Source organism: Pteropus vampyrus, unplaced genomic scaffold, assembly GCF_000151845.1.
Source record: "Pteropus vampyrus isolate Shadow unplaced genomic scaffold, Pvam_2.0 Scaffold36, whole genome shotgun sequence".
NCBI lineage: Eukaryota > Metazoa > Chordata > Mammalia > Chiroptera > Pteropodidae > Pteropus > Pteropus vampyrus.
In genome coordinates, this window is record NW_011888817.1 from 3,982,042 (window position 1) to 3,993,044 (window position 11,003).

Here is an 11,003-nt window from a genome sequence, read left to right on the forward strand (position 1 = left end):
TTCCACACCTAGAAATATTTTCAAGCCAAGGCTGCAAGCTCTGTGGTTGTTATCTCTAGAAGGGATTTCCCTTTCTGTTCTCCAGCAGAGTATAGGCACACTCACCCCCACCGTGAGGCTTTCTTCTACCCAGTTGCTCAAACCAGAAATCTGTTATTTGATTTATTTCGCTTTCCACATCCAAACCATCCACAAGTCTTTAGGATTGTACCTTCCTAATTCAATTTAATCCATGCATTTTATTTCAGTCTGCATTCCCTCTACCTAATCCAAGCCATATTCCACTGGAACCACTGCAGTAGGTCTCCCAGCTTCCAGTCTCTATCAGCTCGATGTCTCCAACACTGTTTTCCATGTGTAAAGTGTTATTTATGGTCATAAAATGGAAGTTCGATTTTACCCTCATATGCCCTCACCCACCAAAATCTTTCAGTGGTATCTCATCACCCTATTCTCTGACACCCTCCATGAAGTCAGGATATGTTTTCTACCTGTCACCTAGTTTGTTACTGAGCACTTGCCACCTGCTGGGCATATTTTAAGAGATTTTCATATATTAACTTATTTGATCTCATAATAACGCTATGATATTCCCCATTTTACATGTAAGGAAACGGAGTCCCCACTTGGTTAAGTAACATGCCTAATATATCACATAGTAGAAGAACCTGTATATCAAATCAGGCACCCTGCTTGCAGAGCCCTTGCTGTTAACCATTGTGTTAAATGATTTCTTTCTACACAGTAGATACTTGGTAAACATTTGTTAAATGAATGAATAAATTGTTCCCTCTATAAGCATAAAATTCAAACTCCTTAATTTGGTCTAGAAAGTCTTTCATGATCTGGCACCTGCCAACATTGCTTTCCCTGGTACAGCAATGTAGTTACGCTGGTTGTTTTCATGGCTGGCTCCTCATTCTTTAAGTTTTAAGAGATTTTCTATGACTGTCTTACCTAAAGCAGGTGCTCCTTGTCTTCTCTCTTAGTACTTTGTTTCCCTTTAGGCACTTATTGCAGTTAACAGTTTTATCTAGATACATTTATCATCGTTTCTTCCACAAATAACCTTTCATGAGGTCAGGTCTATCTGTCACCTTCACAGCTGTTTCCCCAGTGCCAACTCTTAGTGCTGGGGAAAGGGTAGGGCCTCAGTAAATATGTGTTACATATTGAATAAATGTCTCTGGGTCCTATACAAGGAAGTATTCTGTAAGATGTTCTGTGAATGGGAGAGAGCCCGTAGCTTGAACTTCAGTGGCAAATGCTACTCAGACCACTGAAATCCTAGAGCAATGTATATAAATGGCAGCCTATGGAAAATAGAATGAATTGTAAACAAACCAGAGCCCTGGAATGGCTATTATATCTCCTTTAACTTATATTGAGGTTTTCATATTTCATATTTTCCTTCTTCCTGATAGTCTTAATTGGAGATAAGTGGCGATACTGGTTTGGATGCTTATGATTGTGAATAACAGAAAACTCCACCTCAAATTGTCTTTAACCACTAAGGAAATGTATCTAACGAAGTGTAGGAGGATTGCTCCATGTATAGTATGTCAGGTTCTGGCTCCCTTATTTGTGATTCTCTTGGCTTTGTCACCTTTTGGTGTTGGTTGTAGCCTCAGGCTACTATTAAGTTGGCCACAGCAGCCATAGCTTTCACGTCCAAGGGTTTTCTATTCTGGTGTCTTTGACTTAAGAGCAAGAAACTTTTCTCTGGAAACTCTTATCTTGTTGATGAACTGGGTCCCATGATTACACTAAGTCATTGGCAGAGGAATGAAATTATCATGACTGGCTTAGAATCAATCAGGATTTACCCCTAGAATTGAGGATTGGGTCATCATCTCCTGTGTCCCTTGTGGGAGAGGAATAAATGCCTGATCAAAAATAAGAGTTATATCAGAAAAAAATAAAAAAGTGAGAGAATGGATATTGGGCAGGCAACGATCAGAGTTTGCTACAGTGGTTTTTGCGGTTTGTTAGCTCTGTTCCAAGATGATTTGGAGACCTAATTTTTGAGAAAAATTATTAATCAGGAAGGTTTGACTTAATAAGTTTTTTCTATACTAATAACCTGGAACATTCTCTGTAGCTCAAGGGCTTTCATTGTTAGCAATCAATAAAACGCTAATAAATAGTAAAGTAACTGCAGCAGAAATTATGCTATGGAAAGATTAAACAAAAGTATTGTATCTCAATGAGTTTACAGTTTGCTCAGGAGATACTATGAATAGTAAAGTAATAATACATAGTAACAGTTTAAGAAATTACAAGGCAAGTCATTAATTGTTAAATAGGTGACATAGACTTGTTATTTCCTGGGAGTTTGTATGAGATGCAGAATCTTGGGTCCCACTCCTGATCTACTGAATCGGAATCAGTGTTCTAACACGATCCTCGGATGATTTTCGTTGACATCAGAGTTTGAGAAGCTGGAGTAGAAGTGGAGAGGACCAGGTAATTGGTTTGGGCTAGTGATCTAGAAAAGTTTCTTGGAGGTTAGTTTTGAGCTTGACCTGAAGGATAGGTATGGCAGTGGACATTTCAGGTGGAGTTTGATAATGTGATTTTAATCACGTAAGATTACAGACTCATGCGGCCTTATTGCACAGAATGAGTGGAGGGGACAATGGTATGAGTCCTCAAGAACATTGGTGAGAAAGTCATCCTAGGAAAGGAGAAGAGAGAACTTTTGCAAAACCTCATTTATAAAAACTATTGTGTGTGTTTACAGATTTAAAAAAATTAAACTATCTGCTTCATGAGGTAATCAAATCGTAATTTGGTCATTTACTAAAGGAAACAAAACTTTTGAAACTGCTGGGAGATGAATGATTTCTCCTATTAGAAAAGTTTAACTATGGATAGTTGTGGGTGGAGGAAAGTGCACAAAAAAGTTATTTTACTAAACCATGACATTTTGTTAAAACAGTTGGCTAAAATGCATATTTTAGCTATTACTTTGTAATAGTAACTTTGTAAAAGTAACTTTGAATCTTGATGACTTTAGTAACAACTATAGATTTTAGTAGGTTATTTCAGATAGGTAAGCATGATAAACGTTGGCCATACTTTTAGTTGTTCTTTCCTTTTTTAAATTTAAAAATAAAGTGAAAAGACATTTTTGTATAGTTTTGAATGATTTCTCAATTTACAGTGACTTAGGCTAATGCAAGAGAACATCAAGTCTCAGAAGTTAAATCACCAGCTCAGGAAGAGCCATGGCAAGACCATAAAACAAACTCACAAAATTATGAAACCCACAATTTTGTGACACTTTTGAGGAACTGTTCAACAGGTGTTATTTCAGTTGTGATAAGGTGTGTATGTGTGTGTGTGTGGGGGGGGGGATATTTTGAGTTTTATTTTATCCTATTTTGAAATTTTTCACTTCTACCGTGTTCTCAGATTGTTAAATTATTCAGATTAAACTTTGTAGACCATTTAATGTGAAGGTAGGAACCACGTCTTCCTTTGTTCATCACTGTTGTTTAATGTAGGTCCTCACATGGTTGATGAGTGAGTAAAAATGTTTTTTTTTTTAATTTTAAAAGATTGTTTTTTATCTGCCCTTGGAGATAATACATAAATTGTATAATAAAAGTGAGTTATACTATACTTAGAAATTATTAGGATGGAAGTGGAAACTAGATTAATAATTTTAAAAAATTATTTGGAAATAATTTCAAATTAACAGACAAGTAGCAAGAATAAGAACAAAGAACACCCTTTACGTAGATTTACTTGTTAATATTTTACTCCATTTGCTTTATTATTTTTCTTGTCTGTTGCATACAGAGTAGCCCTTTACCCCTAAATACTTCAGTGTGTATTCCCTAAGAGCGATGATATATCTTGCATAATATTACAATTATCAACTTCTGTAAATCAGTCTCCATCCTTCCTCCCATTCCTCCCCTTTCCAGAATAGAAAATGAAGACCCAAAAAGATTAAGAGACTTACCCATGGTTATATAGCTTCAAAGTGGAAAGTCTAGCTTATTTTGCAAGTCAGGCATTGGTCTTTGTCCCTAATATCACAGCAGAATCTTTTCTTTTTTTCTTCTGACAAGTCAGCTTATTTAGTAGTATAATATAGTAATTAAAATTTGTAATTGTTCTTCTAAACCACATACGACCACCCCAAAACATAAAGGACTTGATTTATAAAGGACTGTAGGTCACCATAACTGTCCTTGACACTATATTTGGTCTTAAGAGTGGTCTTAAGACAAGCTCTTAGAAACATTAACGTTGTACCGTTTTGTACTTGCCTCACCATAACTGTCCTTGACACTATATTTGGTCTTAAGAGTGGTCTTAAGACAAGCTCTTAGAAACATTAATGTTGTACCGTTTTGTACTTGCCTCTGCTTCTTAGTGTGTGTGGAATAATAATGTTCTTGTGTCTGCATGTTTAGGTTTTAAGGGGCTTTGGGCTGGCTTGGTTTAAGTCTAGATATGCCTAAGTTTGAGGTAGGATAGTGAGGCATTCCTTTAAAGTGTGGGAGGCTGTTATTTACCAAATTAGACTCTAACAAACCGGTGACCAGCTTGCTGGCTTACGAATAGCAGACTCAGAAAAGCATTATGAGGAATTCAGAGTTTAACCACAGAGTAAACTTCTTTCCAGTCTTTACTTTTTGGCATGTTTTCTTCTATGTCAGTGTTTACCAAAATATGGCCTACCCGCCAAATGTATCAGAATTAAAATTGCTTGAAATGCTTGTTAAAAATTGCAGATTTCTGGACCCTACCATAAACATACTGAATCAGAGTGTCTGGAGGTGACACCTGGTAATCTGTGTTTTAAACTCACTTCCTTGTGGATTTTTATGTATCTTGAGATTTGAGATCCTGTGCCTAATTACATGTTTTTCATCTTCAGAGCTTTTCTACATTCATTCTATAACTTGCATTTTACTTCATTTTCACGTGTTTAGGGTGAAAAGGTTTTTGTCTGCTTGCTTTTTTTTTAAATGAAAGATTCACGTGCATAATACAAATATTAAAAAATATGAAAAGATATACAATGAACAACTCCTTCATTCCCTGGTTTTAGAGCATTGTGGTGTTCTAAGCCCTTTAATGTATAAACTCATTTATTTCCGCCCAACGATCCAATGAGGCAGGTCATGTTATCATCTCCATTTTGAAGAAGAAGCTTGGAGAGATGAAATCACTTTTTTAAAGTCAGACAGCTAGGAAGGGGTGGAGTTGTTTGGGAGTCTGGCTCTTAATCGCCATCTGCCGAGTGAGAGGATATAAGAATTAACTAGAATAATACATGTGAAGAGCTAGTTTGGGGAGAGTTCACCCTCATTAAGGTAAATGTTTTAAGTGAATTCTAACAGCCCGGCCTGGAGTTTTATCTAAACATGGTATTTGGGTATCTTCATGAATTTTCAAACTAATCAATTCCTGTCTAAATTGCACTTACTGGAGAGTAGAGTTCGTGAGTTGGTGATACTGAGCAAGAAAATGGTAGCAACTGAGATTTTTCCAGTGTCCTGCCGTTGGCTATGTCTTATTTACATAGGCAGAGCTTGGAATATAGTAGTTCTTCCATGACATGTTCTTTGATTTTACTTATAGAATTAGCGATATGATGTGGTTGTGCCGGGAAACGATATATTGTTTGGATGGCCAGAGACTTTTTACACCTCTTTGAGTAAAGGATATCTTTGCTTCACTCCATTTAGTGGATTATTTAAACTTTGTATAGAAAATATTTCTTAAAGCATAGGGCCATAATATACGTCATGTGAAAGAACTTAATGTGAAAGATTATTAGATTCTTTTCCTTCTCATTTTCTGAAAAAAAAGTAATCTAGGGATTCTACTGACTAAGTGCTTCAACTGAAGAACAGGTTGTTAGACCTTGAATTCTGTGCATGACATCTTTAAAGTTAGGTAACATTTACTAAAGTTACCATCTGCCAGGAACTGTGTGTGTGCCTTAACTGATTTGATCCCCGTAATAACAAGGTGTAGGAAGTCATGTTTCACAGATATTAAGTAATTTGCAGAAGATGACACAGCTAATAAGTACTGAAGTCAGGATTCAAATCCAGGTATGTCTGATTCTAAACCTTGTTATTTGCCATATACTCTGCAGACCTTGTATAAGAAAAACAGCTTACTAAACCTTTAGACTCTAGACCTTGGTTCCAGCATATTTGTGTGTAGCAAAAACTGAAGGAATAGACAATATGAGCCAGGTGACTGCCCATTTATCATTTTGTTTTGTGACTTTTAATCTAAATCAAAGCAAGCCATCTTGTGTATTCAGACAGCTAATTTAGAATCTACACTAAAGGTAAACGAGGTCTTTGAGTTCATTCTTTTGGCAACACATTGTTCTATATATTCCCTAGAAAATGTGTCAAGGGAAACAATTTAATGGTCAGGAGCCCATTCTTACCTTCAGGGGAAGCTTCTCTTTCCCATAGTCATCATCACCCCTCAACCCCAGACCCATAAACACAAAGAAACAGAGAGGAACGAAGCTCTTCTTCTGTGTTTTAAGATCTGACTTTCTATAAACTGATTAAACTAGGTTTTCTAACTGAGCAGTTCCTTAACCTTGTATTAGTAAAACATTAAAATATTTATGGCATCTACTACTGACCCCTATTCTGCAATGTAGGAGTTAATCCAGCAGTTTCTGATTAAATACTGGTATTAGGCAATTCAAGAATTACAACAGAAGTCCGGAGGGAGGAGGGTGAGGAATAGCTGAGTGTGTGAGAACCCCAGATAACAAGTTAAACAAAACTACCCCTTTTATAAGAACAAAACCTAAATGCATGCTACCTCATCCTTTACCTGGAAATTAGTGGTTATTTCTGTGTTAGTGGATGTATTCAAATTTTTGCTTTATTTGGGTTTTCTGACTTTAGAAATAGGAAACATTATAGACATGTATGTTTATAATATGAAATCCTAATTTTAAAACTACATATTCTAAATTAAAATCTTGCCAGTACGTGTATATTTTACTTGTAATCTGTGTCTATATATTTTTGAATCAGCTTTACTGAGATTCATATACCATACAATGATCCTATTTAAAGTGTACAGTCATTGATTTTTAGTATATTCCCAAAGTTGTACAGCCATCACCAGTCTAATTTTACCATTCCAAAAAGAAACTCTGTACCCGTTATCAGTTACTCTCCAACCCTTTTTCCCTCCTTCCCTCCCCACTACAAGCTCTAGGCAACCAGTAATCTACTTTCTGTTTATAGATTTTTCTATTTTGGACATTTCATATATGGACACATATACTATGTGGTCTTTTGGGACCGGCTTCTTTCATTCAGTATAATTTTTCAACGTTCACTCAAATCATAATGGCAGGTATACTTCATTGCTTTTTATTGTCAAATAGTATTCCATTTTCATTTTGCTTTTCAAATATAATACTTCTGAGAGACTTTTGCTTTTGGTAAGGTAGTGAGTTTCCTGTTTTTGTTTTTCCCTCATACATCACAGACTCGGAGCTATAGAAACACCAACCCGGAAACACTAACAAGTTCAGACAAAAGTAGTTTCAACAAAAGTCGGCTCTCTTTAGCCAAAGAATCAGGAAGGGGGCTGCCTAAGCAAGACAGAAAACTTTTAGCCAATAGCTGCTCTACTTCAAACACCTCAGAAAAAAGCTATGGCCCTTTACCCACCCATGTCAGCAAAGGCCAGATGGTTAGCCCAGACTTCCACTCTGTGGAGATGGTCTATAACGTAGATCCTTTACTGATGGACATTGGGTGGTGTCCAGTGTTTTTTGCTGTTAACAAACAATGCTTCAGTGTTCTTTCCTCTTATTTATCTTTAGGCATCTGTATAAGTCTCTCAACAGAATAAATTTCTAGTTGTTAGATTGTTGGGTTAATAGAATGCAATAAAACCTTCAAAAATGACTGTTGGCTAATGTAAAAATATGGAAATATATAGGAAGTATTACATTTTCAGTATACCTTTTCTGTGTTCAAACTGGGTACTTGCTATTCTGTCTTCTAGTTCAGTGATTCTTTCCTCTGTCATCTCCTTTTGGCTATTGAGCCTATCCTCTGAACTTTTGATTTCAGTTATTATATTTTTCAGTTCTAAAATTTCCATCTGGTTCTTGTTTACATCTTCTATTTCTTTGCCGAGGCTTTCCATTTTTTCATTTGTTTCAAGCTGTTCGTGATTGCTCATTGAAGTATTTTTATTATGGCTGCTTTAAAATCTTTGTTAGATAAGTCTAACATCTCTGTCATCTTGAGGTTGACATCTGTCGATTGGCTTTTTTCATTTAATTTGATATGGTTCTTGATATGACAAATGACTTTCAATTGAAACCTGGATATTTTCATATTATGTTATGAAACTCAATCTTGTTTAAACCTTCTGTTTAAACTTTTCTGACACTCAAATAAGACTTCTCTGACAATGCTCTGGAGGTGCTTGGGAGGGGAGAAGGGCAGTGATACTGCCTTGTTACAGCCCGGGGGAGACAGAAGTCCAGATGACTCACCTGGCCTCCATTGATACCCAAGGTCGAGAGCCTCTTCATTATTGCTGCACAGGGGTGTAAGTTCCAGTTTCCTGTGTGGTCTCCACTGACACCCCAGTTGAGGTGGTCTCATTACTGTCAGCCACTTCTGGTTGATGGTGACAGTTCTGACTACTCTCTACTAGACCTCCTCTGACCCTCACCCTAGCAGCAAGGGAGAGGAATTCTTTGTTACTGGCTGGCAGGGTTGTACGCCCTGGCTTCCATGCTGGTGGGGAGCATTACAGCCTCCAGAGGGTTGATTACATTAAACTGGAGTTATAAAGATATAGCGTGATCACATTTTTAAAAGAAAAAAGTAGTATGTATATAGAAAAAAAACCTAGACAAATAAGTAACAAATTAGTTGAATGGTTCAAGGGTAAGGGAAAGGAACTCTGACTTTCTGTAGTGTTTTAGTTTTTATTTATTTTTAAAATAAATGTTTATATTGCTGTTAGAAGTAGTAAAAAGCAGTTCTTTTAAAATTGATACTTTTATTAGATGATATTTATTGTTAGATATACCTATGTGTTAATTTTTATTAGTTATCAATAAAAAACTCAGTGTAGAATAAAGGTATTCTGATTTCCAGTGTGAAATGCTTTATACTATGCCATAATATCCTCCTTAGTCAATTGTACCAATAGGTGGTATTCAATGCAGTTCATACTGGAGAGAGAAATTTTTATCCTTAAACTTGAAAGGAATTTTATTGAAATGTTGAAATGGAATTTTATTAGTACGACATGGATTAAAGGAGGAAATTTTTGACTCGTGACTTCTGGAAATCCAAATTTTTCCATTTTTTCTGGAAAAATTTACAAAAACATCATCTAGTAGCTCCAATTTTCTAATGCTATTAAAACTTTGGAAAAACTTGTACATCCAAAATTTATTTGAATTGTGAGTTTTGGGAATAGTTAATAAAAAGGCAGTTTTTCAGTTTTATCTTGAATAGTACCCATGCTTTTATTTTTGGGTGCATAAAGGAAAGTAGTTTTATAAGGAATGTAAGATGTGTAACAGCTTATGATACACCTGAAAGAGAAGTAAATTGGTAACATTTGCTAGAAAATCATAGACAGAGGAGGTGAAAGCAAAGGGGCATTTGTGTTTTGACCAGGTCTTCTTGAAGCAGTCTGTGTTCTGAGATCCTTCTGTCGTACTGTAGGGATATGCTCTGCAGACCATTGTAGGAAAGTATGGTGTGTTTTTCATCTATGGCCCGTCACTTTTTATCTGCAGCTTGCCTTTAGTTTAATGTGTTTCCAAGTGCCTACATGTAACATCTTTGTTACATCTTCTTTACCAATTTAATTATTTTAACATTCCTATGACAGGCAGTTTGGGAAATAATATTACAGACTGAATAAATGGAATAGGATGAAGATCTTGAGTCAGACTTGTTCTTTGTCTATCAAACTTAATTGCTTTTCAGTAAGTCTTAAGTTTGGTGTACTTTTTTTCTCGTATTTATACTTTCGCTGTTAAGCGTGTTAAAACCAGGAGGGGAAAAAAGCAAAACAATGATGATAAAATTTGGGTATCTAAAGCTACAAGCTTATGTGAAAATATTAATCATCAAGATATATAGGAAGGTAATGTATTAACTTTTTCTTATCTGTAATAAACTGTATGTTATCAGTGTTCCACATGTGTTGGGATAGTGAGCATCTTCAAAAAAACAATTTGAGTACCAGTTTGTTATATAGTAGGACGACTTAATCCTAAAAACTGACTTGTGCTCTGAAGAAGGAATATCGTCCTAACCTTCCCACACCAGTGTTTCTCAGTGTGTCCAGCAGAGGCCTTACTTTGTGATCTCCTTAGGTGTCTTAACAAAATGAGGATTTCTGGGCCCCACTGAGGAATTCTTCTAGAACCTCTGACTGTAAGGCACAGAAATTTTCATTTTAAATATTTTCTTTAGGTTATTTGTAATCACTATAAGATTTAAACTAGATTTCTTTAGAAGTAAATTTTTGTACAAGTTGAAGTGTTAGAAATTAATATGATTCATTCTGGCTATAATTCTGGGTATGTTTTGTTACTGATAAAGAATGATCATTTTTTTCCCCCCAAGCTCAGTTATAACCGTCCCATGCTGTCTGATTAGGGTAAGGTTCTGGCATTCTCCTTCTGTGTCCATGTGTTTTGTTGGTTATGTTATATCTAATCAGATAACTGCTTTTATTTTTCATCCCCTCCCCCCATCTCACTAGTTAGGAATTAATGCCTTAACTGATATAGCATTTTACTGAACTGGCCTCTGAGTTTTTGAGAGTTACTTTAGGATAATAAATAGTACTTTTACCAGCATCTTTGAATGACTCGTTGAAAGTTAATTCTGGCTTTCTCCATAGACTTCATGGTGAAGAGGACTGTGATTGTCCCTAGCAAATGCCAAAATGTTCTCTTCCAGCATGCTGGCTCCCCGCCGCCCCCATTTCCC

General features: G+C 36.0%; 1 long non-coding RNA gene across 1 annotated transcript in view; it reads right to left on the reverse strand.

The window, feature by feature from the left end:
• Positions 1–973: 973 nt before the first annotated feature.
• The window catches only part of LOC111738181, a 20,111-nt gene continuing 10,081 nt past the window's right edge, over positions 974–11,003 (reverse strand). Inside the window, exons 3-4 of the long non-coding RNA XR_002779725.1 lie at positions 8,685–8,690; positions 974–984 (exon numbers count right to left, since the gene is read on the reverse strand). This is a non-coding gene — a long non-coding RNA (uncharacterized LOC111738181). The remainder of the gene's footprint in view (positions 985–8,684; positions 8,691–11,003) is intronic.